The 13,391-nt window shown below is 41.1% G+C and overlaps 1 protein-coding gene across 5 annotated transcripts in view; it reads right to left on the bottom strand.

Moving 5' to 3' along the window:
• Nucleotides 1-12,666, bottom strand: part of RHOBTB1 (Rho related BTB domain containing 1) — a 131,057-nt gene extending 118,391 nt beyond the window's left edge. For 3 of the 5 annotated variants that reach the window (XM_025397222.1, XM_025397219.1, XM_025397225.1), the window contains exon 1: nt 12,096-12,185. The gene's annotated coding sequence lies outside the window, so the exon portion shown is untranslated. Of the gene's footprint in view, nt 1-12,095; nt 12,186-12,596 lie in introns of those variants that run through there. The other 2 variants (XM_025397223.1, XM_025397216.1) reach the window with 1 other exon arrangement.
• Between the last annotated feature and the right edge of the window lie 725 nt (nt 12,667-13,391).

Raw genomic sequence — 13,391 nt, 5'->3', positions numbered from 1 at the left:
GCTGGTGGCTCCAGGCCAGTTGCTGCTCATTAATGAGTAAGGGCAGAGCTGCAAAAATGAAGCGTGGACCCAGATGTGAGACAGAACGGATAGCTGCACAGCCCATTTCATGGGGCCGTTCCACAGGGAAAGGAAGAGAAACAGAAAAGGCACAACCTACTGATTATATCAGTGAAACAAATCACAGCATGAGGCTTCTTCCTTGAAATCCACATCCTTTTCTTGTCTTTCCTGAAACCTCAATTCCCATCTCAAGAAACTCCCCTGAATTTTCTTCTTCTGGCTTTTCTTCTTCTGCCTTCCCTTAAACGTGGGCCTTCCACAAGATTCTCCACTTGGCAGCAATTTCATTCACATTTAGAGCTTAAATTATATCTTTTTGGATGCTTTTGTGAACTAGATCTTCATTCCCATCCTCTCCTGAATTTGACTTTTTTCCCTGTTCCTTAAAATCAGTGGCACTGCCACTCTCCCTGGTTCGACACTTGGCATCATCTTCATTCTCTTACTTCCCACAATACACATATCCAATGATTAGATTATGGCCACCTTGCATACAAAAAGCCCTATTTCCCATTGACATATCCAAGGTCGCTGACATAATTCAGAAACTCACCCACCATCCTCCATCTCCCATGTAGGCAATGACCTCTCATCTAATGTATTCCTGCTTTCAATCTCCCATCATTTCCCAGGTTTCCAGGTGCTTCTAGTCTTTTTCTTAAACCTCATGCTTCTCCCCTTGCTCGAAAACTTCTAACAGCTCTTCAACAGACCTGTACAGGATAAACTTTCCAAGCACAGCTTTCCAAGATCTGAGATCAATACGTTTACCACTTTCCACATAACCTCTCTAGTCATTCTAAACCATCTCCCCTCACTATCAAACCCTTCCCACCCCCTAACTCCTGCGAAAAGTTGTTTCCTGCCTCTGAGACCCTGGTTAGTAGCTTTAGTAGCCTAGTCCTAATGCCTAGTACATATAAGATAGGTTGATATTTGTTGAATGAATAAATGTTTACTCAGCCTTATCTCTCTCCAGTTGCCCCCTAATCTCTCACTTCCTCTTCATAGGCAAACTACTGCAAATAATCATAGACACATCTTTCTTCTCTTACCTCCCAGTGACAGCTCACAGCTGTGCAATCTAACCTCTGCCTTATCACCTTGTCCCTGTGCTGAGACAGTGACGTCCACTCTGCCCCTACTCTGGGTGGGGTTCAAACTTTGGTGCTAAAGCAGAAGCAGGAAGGAAAACTGAGGCTGCAGTTCATGGAAGTCCCCAAGCATGTGCTCTGTGATGTCCCAGGCTCCCCCTACCCCCACCCTGCACCCCACATAGCAATGCAAGCAAGTGGGAGAGGCAAGCCAGCATTGCTTCGTGACATTTATTTACCCTGGCCGTAGGAGCACCACTGATGGGACAAACAGGTGGGGCTGTGCTCATACAATACTCTTGGTGTGCAGGTTCAATCTTTTCTCTCCAATTCAGATCTCAGAACCTCAGACTGTTCTATGCTCCAACCTAGTTTCTCTTTCTTTCTAGTGGTCACCAATAGGCCAATGATTTTTCTATCTTGCCTATTCCTCAAGAATCTTTTTGAGACAGATGCAAGATGTGAACATGTAAAATATTCTCAAATAGGCAGGATGACAGACAGAACCAGTTACAACTGTCATTTCCCATACATATCACTTAGAAATTTCTCTTTAATTCAAAACTAATTCTCCCCTGACCAGTATTCTCCCTCCATGCTCAATAAAACACACATTTCTCAGTCTTCTTCTTTCAACTCAGCTGACCCCTGCTTCTTTCCTAGAACGCTTGCTCCTCTGCCCACCATGACCCAGGAATCCCTGGGTTTCCTTCTGTTTCTTTTGCTGTCTTTCATCCTCTGTGGGCTCTTTCACTACTGGGCCATTATGGGTTTAATTTCCTCCAGGCATTTTGGTCTCAGTGTTTTCTTCTATCACTTGCTTCATTATCTTTCTCTAAGCAATCATATCTGCCTCCAGACCTATGAATGTCACGATGAGTCAGAAGTTTATATCTTTGACAAGCCCCACACCCATAATCCACTGTCTGTCTGCTGTCTCCGGTGATGTCTCGAGACATCTCAAACTCAACATGTCCAACACTGAGCTTAGCATCTGTTTTCACACACACACGTTCCTCCTCCATTGTTCCCTGACACTTCCTCATGGGGTGCACATAGATAACACAGAAGGTGGCCTGTCAATTTTACCTCCTATATATCTCTTGAATCCACTCACCTTTCAGAAGTCACTAACACCTCATCCTTCTCCTTTAGGCCAGGGTATCACTATCTCTCTACTGAAATATTTCACTGATCTGCATACATTTTCCCCTTGCCAACCCATATTCCACATGGTAGCCAGAAATATATTTTCGAAATGTAAAATTGATGATGTAACTAACTACAGCACTCCCTACCCCCCACCAAAAAAACCAAAACAACCAAAATCCTCAATCTTCTCACTGGTCCTAGGATAAAGGCATATTTCTTGATATGGCTAAAAAGGCTCCCATGGTGATGGACCTGATGACATCTCCAGACTTAAGCAGTTCACTCCTCTTCTGTACTCCGGACATTGTGGCCTTCCCTCAGTAATTTTTTTTTTTTTTGAGATGGAGATGAAGTCTTGTTCCTTCCTCTGTCACTCAGGCTGGAGTGCAGTGGTGCAATCTCGGCTCACTGGAACCTCTGCCTCCTGGGTTCAAGCAATTCTCCTGCCTCAGCCTCCCAAGCAGCTAGGATTATAAGTGCTTGCCACCATGCCCGGCTAATTTTTGTAATGTTTTTTTAGTAGAGACAGAGTTTCACCATCTTGGCCAGGCTGGTCTCAAACTCCTGACCTTGTGATCCGCCCGCCTCAGCTTCCCAAAGTGCTGGAATTACAGGCACGAGCCCCCGCGCCCGACCTTCCCTCAGTCTTTCATGCTGCCTGTTCTGTCTCCTGCTAGAGGACTTCCCTGTGTAGCATGCCTTCTGCCTATATGCCTGGTCTAGTTGATGCCTGTGCATCATTTGGATCTCATTTTACAGAACCTTCTATCTCTCTTTTGTAGCACTTAGAACAGTTTCGATTTCATATTCATGTGTGTCATTCTTTTACTGTCTGTCTTCCTTTCCTAGTCCATAGGCCAAATGGAGGAAGGGAGTATCTGATGCAATTCGGTGTCTAACACATAGTAGATTATCAATAGAGACAACTTTTTTGAAAGTGTGAGTGTGTGAAATCAGTATGAAAGGACATAAATTCAGTGAGAAACATGTACCAACCCAGGATTTTTAAATGCCAGGCTAGGAGTACATTTTGCACAGAATTGGGGTCAGTCACAAGAGCACTGAGAGCTTTGAATGGATATAAGAAATGAAAGGAGGAAGATTTCCGTTCTCATTCAGGTTTAGTAGTGGGTGAATGGGAATGATAGGGGTTTCTGAATGAAACATTTCACCTGAGCAGATGCAACTGGTTTTATGATATAAGATGTGTGCTAAGATATGAAGGTAGTATTTTCCAGTCCTATTATCTTCATTTTTGCTACTGTATATATTGAATAGCAGTCATTGCAAGGGGAGGAAAGGAGGACAAGGTCCACAGACATGCTGGGGACACAAAGGAGAGAAGAGATTTCAAAAATGCCTAAGTCTCTGGATTGTAGATATTCTGCTGGATATGCCTTTTTATATCTTAGCTTCTAAAATTCATGTCATCAAATGCAATATAATTGTCTCTGCTTCCATATGGTGACAGAATTCTAGCAACTGTATCAGGATCTCAATAAATAGGCGAAACATAAATGTTGCATAAGATGTTTTCCCTCAGACACATTTTTCTCATGCCCCCAAATCATGAAACACAAATTTTGTAAATTAGAATAGTATCAGTTATGAATGCATTTTTGCAATTATGAGAGTAAAAACATTCCACATTGAAATAAGAAATGTCATCTGATTTTGATCTAACACAAAGGGGAAAAAAAAACACATTCCATTTAAGAATGACAAATAAAGCTGTCAATGTGATCCATTTATAGCCCCTCAGAGAATGCCACAAATCCACATAATGTTCTAAGAAGCTAGTTATTGTATTTGCTCTCTCAAATAAAGAAGGCATAGAAGTCCCAGATAGACTCCTATCCAAGGAAACTAAGGTTAGCAGGAATAACTTGCTTTAGTCAATGTCCTAGGTGCATGCCTCTTAAGGAGAGAATGAGAGCTTCTGGCTTTTTACTAAATAGTGTGCAACAAAGGAAATGGTGGAGTGATGGAGGGGAAGTGTCTCTCTGCTTGGTTAGGTAAAAAGAGGGACTGTAAGAAAACGGAGAAAACCCATTGTCTTCATTACACAAGCTCCATCTCTCCTTACTGGTGTAATGAGGCCTCCTTCCAAAGGTCTACTGCTGACAAAAATTACAATAAGCCATAAAACCTTAATTATAAACATTCAAAGTGCTAGTCATTTTAAAGCATTTTTTAATGGGTTATTTCAGGCTCAGCTACAAGGGCACATGCCAAAAACAAAACACCAGAAATATATCTCTTTATTCCTTATTACAATACTCAAGCTTTCTTCTTTTAAGAGGCAGTTTCTATTATATACATATACATATATTCATGTATAAGTATACATAAAATATGACCCTCTGCAAGGCATAACTGATTTTTTTCTCCTTTGCATTGGCTGCTCAAATACTGAGAACAAAATTTGTTACTATCTTCTAGAAAGAGTGTTGAATTTCATGACATAAATTTTGAGTATGAATCTCTCTCATGACCCTATCTTATGTTCTTACCCTTATTTTTTTCCTTTGACTCATTTTTTCTTACCTACTTGAAATACATTTTATATTGCTGTACGGTATATATTTTTATTAGCCTTTTTCTATAGGCCCTAAATCCTTTCCAGCATATAAATAAAATATATAACATTTATAGGTAGTCTTTTTTTTTCCTCTGGAGGGTTGCAAAATTCTCCAAAGGCAACATGTAATTGGTTACTGTAAAAATATGAGCATTAAAATTTATAATTCATTTGTAGTAATTAATTTTTTGGTGACATTTAGCTCAATAGTGCAATTTGATTTTCTTAATATTTGTATATACACCTTTAGAACTGAGGTTCTTAGCCTGAGATCCATGAACTTAAATTGTAGGCAAAAAGTCGTGTACTTAAATTTTCATTAAGGAGGAGTGTCAAAATTTTAATCCAATTCTTTAAGGTAAATGTGACTCAAAAGATTAGAAATTACTGCTATGCGTTAGGATAACACTAAAAAATCGTATCTTGATCTTTATTAATTCAACAAATTGACAAAATATTTGTTGAGTATCTGTGAAATGCCTGACACTATACTAGATCCTAGGAAGATAACAGTAAACATGTAGGCTTGACCTCTGACCTCAGGGTACTTCTAGTCCAGTAAGGATGAGGATAAACAATTAAAAAAATGAAACAATCACATAGTAATATACTACAATAAATAAAACAAAGAGACGTAATAGAAAGTGAGTGAGATTAGGTGGTCAGGGAGGACTTCTCTGAAGAGGTGATATCTTATCTGGGAAGCACCATCTGAGGGAAGAATATTCCAGAGAAACGGAAGAGCTAATGCAAAGACCCTATGGGAGAAACAGGCATGTGAAAATGATAGCACTTCCAGAAAATACAAATGGTAGATCTCCAAGTTCACATTTTCAATAATACTTCGGTCTAGAAATATCTGTATGATCTTTCCTTCTCTCTTTTTTTTTAAAGTTAGATTTTCTAATGTGAGATAAAGATATCCTCAGGAAAAAAAATGCAATGCATCTTATTATACATTAAATTCATTCAATAAATATTTGAGTCTACTATCTTTAAGGCACTGTGGGAGGTGTTCTCTAGCAAAACCAAATAAAAACTCACTGTCATACATGCAACTATAATGTACCTTAAACCAGTCTTGTATTGTTCTGTCTCATAAGTTTATGAGCCAAGTAAATTCTAGGGCCCAGACACTTTAATGCGTAAGAAACCCAAAGCTCTTTAGAAAGGCACCAATTGCCCTGTTACAGTTGAAGATAGACAAGTAAAAAAAAGAAACACGTAACGAAAATTGCAGCTAAAAATTCTTTCAAATTTTCCAAGCCATAGAGTAATATTGTACTCTATGGCTTAGAGTACATGGAGTACAATGTTACTCTATGGCTTGGAAAATGCTCTAAACAACCCTGGTTGGGTACATCAATACATTAAGCTGTGACTAAAGATCATAAATAGCTCCCACATTATTAGACGCTTTCCTGAACTAAATTCTTTATGAGTATATTAAAGAAAATAATATACCAGTAAGATGACTATGTTGCTTTGATCATAAAATTTCATGCTGGGAAATTTTTACATGCTGGCAAGTGCTTACTGTGTACCAGGCACCTTACTGAGGACTCAGTGCACATACCCTTTGAGGAAGGAATGTTACTACTTTTATTTTACCTATAGGAAGAAACTGAGGTTTAGAGAAGCAAAATGACTGACCTGGGGGAGGAGCCACCAGAGATTGGAACCTAAGCAGTCTGACTCCAGAGCACCCAAGAAATCATTTCCAAAATTAGTGGTCAGCCTTATTACCTACTCAAGGGGAACCTGGCTGCTTTGTAAATTATCTCTGATAACCTCATTTTCTCTTACTGTTTAAAAGGCTTTGGGGAACAACAATCACATGCTGATTAATTTAAATATTGGCCAAAAAAGATGGCAAACTGCTATTAAGAGTAACATATATAATTTTAAAATGTTTATTTGGATCAGAGTAAATTATTTGAACTATCCATCATATTTCCTCTTAGGAGAAATAATAAAGGGTTGAATGTACTTATTTTAAAAATCTCAGAAGTACACACGGCATTTTGCTCACTTGTTTCTGCCCTTACTGTTTTTTGTTAATGCAATTTCAACTTGGAAAAGGGAGATTTTAAAGCTATATTCAAATCCAGTAATCAATCATTTTCCTCTTTTTTTTTACTTCCCCAAAATAAAAAAAAAAATCAGGTTCAAGCAGGTTGCTGAGACTTCTCTTTCTTGAACAATATTGGGGCAGCAGGAGCATGTCATAGTACTTATGCACCATTAATTGAATATTTATGCAGTATCACACACTGTGCTAAGCACCAAACAACTTCATTTTATTCGCACAACAACCCCATTAGTAGCTTCTATTATTATTCCCAATTCACAGCTCAGGAGATGGGGACTCACAGAAGTTGCTCACACGTCGAAGACCTCATAGCTCGTAAATGAGGAGCTTGTACCAGGCTGACTGACTTGGGCTTAGGCCTGACATAGGAAGCTTGGGCTTCCTATGATTTTCTTATTCTCTCCTTTTGTTCGATCATGTTCTCCCCACTGACATATCAATGAAGACTCTTTATTTTCCAACATGGGCAGTCGAAACCCTTTAAAACTTAAGAATGTCCACAATCCAGTTTTGATTTTTGTTTTTTTGTTTTTTTTAACCTGCCCAAGCTGATTTCTCAGTATTCTGCACTAAATACCCTCAGGGCCTGAGGGAATCTGCCTCCTCTCAAAGCTTCAGATGTCTTCCCACCCACAATCCAGCTAAATTCTGCTCCTTAAGGCCTAGTTCAACTATACTTTTCACAGTCACCTTCCAGACCTTTCCAGCCCAGAGAAAATGGCCTGAGGAGCTTGCCTCACTGTCTACCACTGTAGATGACCTGATGTCCCCCATTATAGATGACCTGATGTCCCTGAGAGCTTCGGCAGCCTGGAACCCAAGGGATGGTAATGCGAGGCCTGTTGGAATGTGCCATGGGGGCATTTTTCTCAGGAGCACGTCCAGAGCGTTTATCAATTTCATTAAGCTTAACAACAACCGCTCAGCACCCTTACTTCTAGAAACTAATGACACTGAACACTAATGTTCTCTGATCAGGAATGCCAGATCTGGCAAATAAAAATATTATAGGGGAGATACAATTTTATTAAAACATGATTTGTTATGTATTTGAAATTCAGATTTAACTAGGCATCCTGTATTTGATTTGCAAACTTATCCTGAATGTTTCGTGGATATTAATGTTATCTCTCAACTGTACAGAATGTAACCATCCGGAGAACAAGGGACTTCACTATTTCCTCATGAAACTTAACACTCAACTCTTATTACTACTTATCAATTTATTTTTGTGGTCCAATAGAAACATTTTTGAACATGCTTGATTTGAGGCCAATATCAAGTCTAGTAGCCACATCATGATTACACACACACACGCACACAACTTTTGCTACAAAGGAAACAAATGTCATCATACCTAGTAAACAATTTTAATAATCTCTGCTATTAGCTGGATTCAAACACACTGAGTTCCTCCCCAAATATCTTTTTTTAAAATATCCTCTTAGGAAGAATCTGGGGAAATTAAAAACATACCAAAATTGTTATTGGATCTCAAAATGAGATCTTCAGACCGTTTGATTGAGAAATCACCAAAGGTATTTGTTAAAATGCAGTTGTGTGGGGGCAATCTCAAACCTATTAATTCAGAACTGTGCAGAATGGCTCCAAGCAATCTGTGATTTTAAAAAGCCTTCCAGATGATTTTTATGCCCTCTAAACTTTAAGAACTGTTTGTTTATAAAATGTAATACTTTAGCAAGGATTGCTGTCTATGTTAGAGAAGAAAAGTTATCATTTTTGTGCTTAAAGATAAGCCACCAATATTTTGAGGTTCAAACTAGCAATCATGTTTGAAATGTATCTTTAATCTATCACACCAGTGTTAAATGCTCAGCACTGTAAATTTTCTATTTGGACTGTCTAAGCATTTAAATAGAATTGGTAAACTAATGATAGGCATTAAAAGGCTGCTTGATGGATTATTAAAATAGTAAATGTGTCACTGAAGTTTATAGAGACCAGAAGAACTTTGAAAATAGACTATACATATTAAGATGTTCTAATGCTGCTATTCAGGATTGGTCTGAGCAACATAAGTCTCTTTTGAATTTTTGAAAGAAAGCATCATTGTCCAAAGCTCCTTACTCCTGTTGACTGTGTGGTTCTCACTATTTTTGATCTCAGAGTGAAAAGAATGCTGGTTTATAAGTCAGAAGGCTTAGGTTCTATAGTTTATGATCTGTTTTGGGGGGCTTCAGTTTGCTCATCAATAAAACAATGGCTTAGACTATTAGCTGATCTCTAAAGTATTGTCTAGACCTAAATTTCTATTATCATTCTGAGCTTCAGTTTCCTCTGCCATAAAATATGGGGTTGTACTAGGTGCAGTGTGTCCATTTGTCCTGTGTGTCTGAGGACGGCCCTGTCATCTCCATTACGGCGCTCAGATCTCCATTCATAATTCAGGCTCACCCTCTCTAACACTGTAAAATCAATGATGCTTCATTTAGGCTTTCCCAAGGAAGGGACAATATATTAGCCATTCACACATGTCTTTTATAAGAGATAATTATTTATTCAAACATACAGACTAACAAATATGTGCCATTCATCACTGTGCTAGGCCCTGGGAATACAGTTATGAAAAAAGTCAGAAAACAGAGTTCTGGCCTATGCAGCCTACATTCTGATGGGGAAGTAGGGAGGGATGGGGAAGAAGATAAAAACAACAATCATATTAAACAAATAAAAATAAGAGACTTTAGTTTGTAATCAGCTCCATGAGGGTTCACTGAGGGCTGACATGGAGAAGAACAGAAGGGAGTTCAGAAAAGCCTCCTGGAGGAAGTGCAATTTACTTAGACCTAAAGGAAGAAAAGAAGAAAAATGGGAAGGAAGGGGGTGGAGAAAGGGGAAGGGAGAGCATATTCTGGGATTCTGTGGGAGAAATAGCTTATGTGCTTGGCATCCAAAATCCTGGAACTGTCTCTTCTATCTCTGAGAGATAATTTAATCCAAAACTAGTGAAAGGAAACCAGAGGCCCAGAGGGTTAAAGGACTTCTCTGAGGTCAAATGGCTAATTAACAGAAGAACTCTTCCACACTTCAGTCCAGAATGTGAACTCTTCTTAGAGATTGCAACGGAGCAGGAAGTACCAGACTGTATTGATTCAAATCCTGGCTTTTCTATTCATAAACTGTTCATCCTTGGGCATGAGAGCTTCTTTGAGCCTCAGTTTTCTTTTCTGTGAAACACAGACAACATCTACTTCACCAGATTATTACAAGAATTTAATGAGATATTGTGGCACAGTGCCTCGTATATCACAGCTGCTCCGGAAATGCAAGCTCTTTTATTTTTCACCTAGTGCACTTTCACCCGTAACAACTTGTTGTCAAGTTAAGACAAAGTAGAGCAGAGGTTTAAGTTACTCGGATAAAGGAGGAGTGGCGGCAGAGGGAAGGTTGTGGAATATGGGAATGGAGTCTATTTAGCAACTGCCCATCCAAATTCTAGTGGAGGAAATGAAAAGAAAAGTCCACTAAATTGGACAAGTGTCAAAAAAAAAGACATCCTTAACTTCATTAAGGTCACAGCATAACCTGCTAGTGATAAATCTAGAGTTGTCTATCTAAAACAAAAGAAAGCTCACCTGTATCTGTATTTATACTTAAAAGTAGCATAGAAGAAACGGATTTTACTCTAGGATGTCAGTAAACAGAAGAATGACACACTTTGTTATTCAAAACATGCTCAGAGAAAAATGTTAATATGCCACTAAATCAACTGGGAACAAACCAGTTATCTGCAGGATGTTAAAATGATAGCTGGTGTTAAGGATGCCTCAAAACCAAGCCCATGATATTGGAAGAATCAATAATTAATCCAAGTAACTATACAGATTTTCTTCATTGTCTATGAACAAAACCACAGGTTGAATTCAACCTTAAAATACAAAGAGGTGTATTTCTTGGATTAGACTGGAAAGCTATGAGGCTGTTCCACAAAACCTGTATGCCCTCCCTGTTAGGGAATGTTGATGGTTCAGACACACATGAACCAGGGCTGAATATTTCTTAGTTTCAGAAGTTCACTGGGTCCCTCTTCACCCAACCATAAGGTAAATGCCATTTCATATACAGCTTTTTGAAATGCAGCTTATTTTATGATTCTCTGCTGTTGCTGCTTTATGGGAGAAATTTTATTTCAAAGTTTCATAGGATGTGAATTGAACTCATTATTTTGCTCCAAACTCATTGTTTAATTGACAGGAAACATGCATCTAAATCATCTTATATGCATGGCAGAAGCAGCTACATAAATTTAACTATGGGTGGATTATTACTATTTAGCATATTTATAGAATTTTAGATTCAGGAAGCATTTTACAAATCTTTTATTAGTTAATCTTTACACTTCTGAGTGCATCTGACAGGTGGTAAACAATGCTTTGGGGTTTAAATTGCCAATACATGAAAACTTTAATGGGGAAAAAGAAATCTACAGCCTTCCTCCTTGCTCCCAAATGTGCCTCGGGCACATTTTTGATACCTATTTCTTCTCACTAGAGACTAAGGTTAGTGGCCCAAGAAGCACAGTTGCACACACTGAAACACTAGTGATAAAAAATATATATTTTGGGTTTTGTCCCAAGTCAGGTGGCCAACACCAGGGGAGACCTTCTCACCAACAGCAAGATGATGTGACAGGATTCTCAGCACACATACCTCCCAATACTACAGTGCATAAAAAGAAGCAGTCAATTTCTCTAAAACTATAGGGTAAACTTAGTTTCAAATTCAAATTCTAACAACGCCACACCTGGTGGACTCACTATTTGAGTGACATCACCAGTGATTACTTTTGAGTGACATCACCAGTGATTACTTCTGTTAAAATATATACATGTGTATTGAAAAATAAAACTCAATTTAAACTAAAAGAATGCATATCTTCATTTTTTTTAATTCCCAAGTATTAAAAACCAAGCTCGCTTGAATACCAATTCAAACTTTGTATGAGTGCTCCAAAATACCCCAGACACCACAAGGTGTGGCATAGCAGGGCAAAGCAAGCCTCAATAAATCATAGTCTAGTTCCTGACCCAAACCTTTTTACAGCCCGGGGATTTCACAGCTAACAAACCAAGAAAAATCAATCCCGCATCACCTTAAGGCCGGGCATGAGGAGCTGCAGATGCTGCACCTACTTTCAGAAGACCCCAGTGTGGCACGTCCAGCCCAGATTCTTATTTTTTCTGACTGACAGTGACTTTATCCCTCTAATCTCTCTGGCCACCCGCCTCCGCCTGTGTGTGTGTGTGTGTGTGTGTGTGTGTGTGTGTGTGTGTGTGTGTGTGCGCGCGCGCGCTGGGGGACGCTTAGGTAGGAGGGTGCTCAAGACACCCAAAGTATTCTGGAAGCAAGCACCCTCTGCGGCCCTGTGCTTTGTCAGAGCAGCTGGGCTAGCTGTCAGGAGGTCAGCGAAAGGTAACCAGGTCACCCTCCTTTCAGGGGTGCAGAGGGATGCGATGCTCCAAGCTCTCGCGTCCTCAGGAGTCTGCGGATGTGGGGACTGCGGGTGGGCAGAGAGACCCCCCCATAATCCCGCCCACCCTGGCGCGGCTCCTCCCGGGCGCGCTCCCGCCCCGCCCCGCGACGCCCGCGCTACCTGGGGACGCTGGAGGCTCCAGCGGCGGCTCTGGGTCCCGCCGGGCGGCCGAGGCTGGCGCGGGCTTTGTAAAGCCGCGGGGAGACGCCGACCCCGCCCCGCCCAGCCGACCCCGCCCTCTCCCACCTCGGCCGCTTTCCCCGCCCGCATCCCGGGCCACTGTCTGAGCTCCGCCACCTCGCTCCAGGCCTGGCTGCCGCCGCCCTGCTGGGCGGGAACCACGGGTCCCTCCCCATCCTCGTAGCCTGCCGGACAGTCCTCAGGCGGGACCCCAACGCCTAGGCGGTCCCGGGAGCCCTGGGCCGCCGCCCCCCGCCCCCCGGGGCTGTCACCCGCTGGCGCGTGGGGGCCCTGCTGGGACCCCGGTCTTTGGACCCGGCCCTTGTGGCCCCAGTGCCTGCGGCCTTGCCCTTCTCTGCGCAGGGCCCGAGGGGCCGCCCCTTCTGGAAGTCTCCCCAGGACCCATCCACCTCATGGGCTCGCGGGGGGCTCCAGCGGGAGCATCTCCTGCAAATGGACGCCAAGTCTGGGGAAAGTTTCCGGCGATGTCAAGGGTCAGCCTTTTCTTATAGGGACGTTCTCTAGCCAAGTGATGGAAACTCAAGGGTTCCATCAGGGGGTTCTGCTGACATCACAAACCACACATGACTTGGTGTCCTGTCATGTCGTTTACATAAAGACTCTCCATCCTTACTGCAGCCTTCTGTACGTTCACCTTTGGAGGCCCCAGGCTAGTGACATTTCAGCGACAGGGTGTAAGGAACTTAATTTTAAAGTAAACAACATTAGAAACCC

This window comes from Theropithecus gelada, chromosome 9 (genome assembly GCF_003255815.1).
Source record: "Theropithecus gelada isolate Dixy chromosome 9, Tgel_1.0, whole genome shotgun sequence".
Taxonomy (NCBI): Eukaryota; Metazoa; Chordata; class Mammalia; order Primates; family Cercopithecidae; genus Theropithecus; species Theropithecus gelada.
The sequence above is the reverse complement of the archived record's forward strand: the minus strand, read 5'-3'. Positions and strand labels throughout refer to the sequence as shown.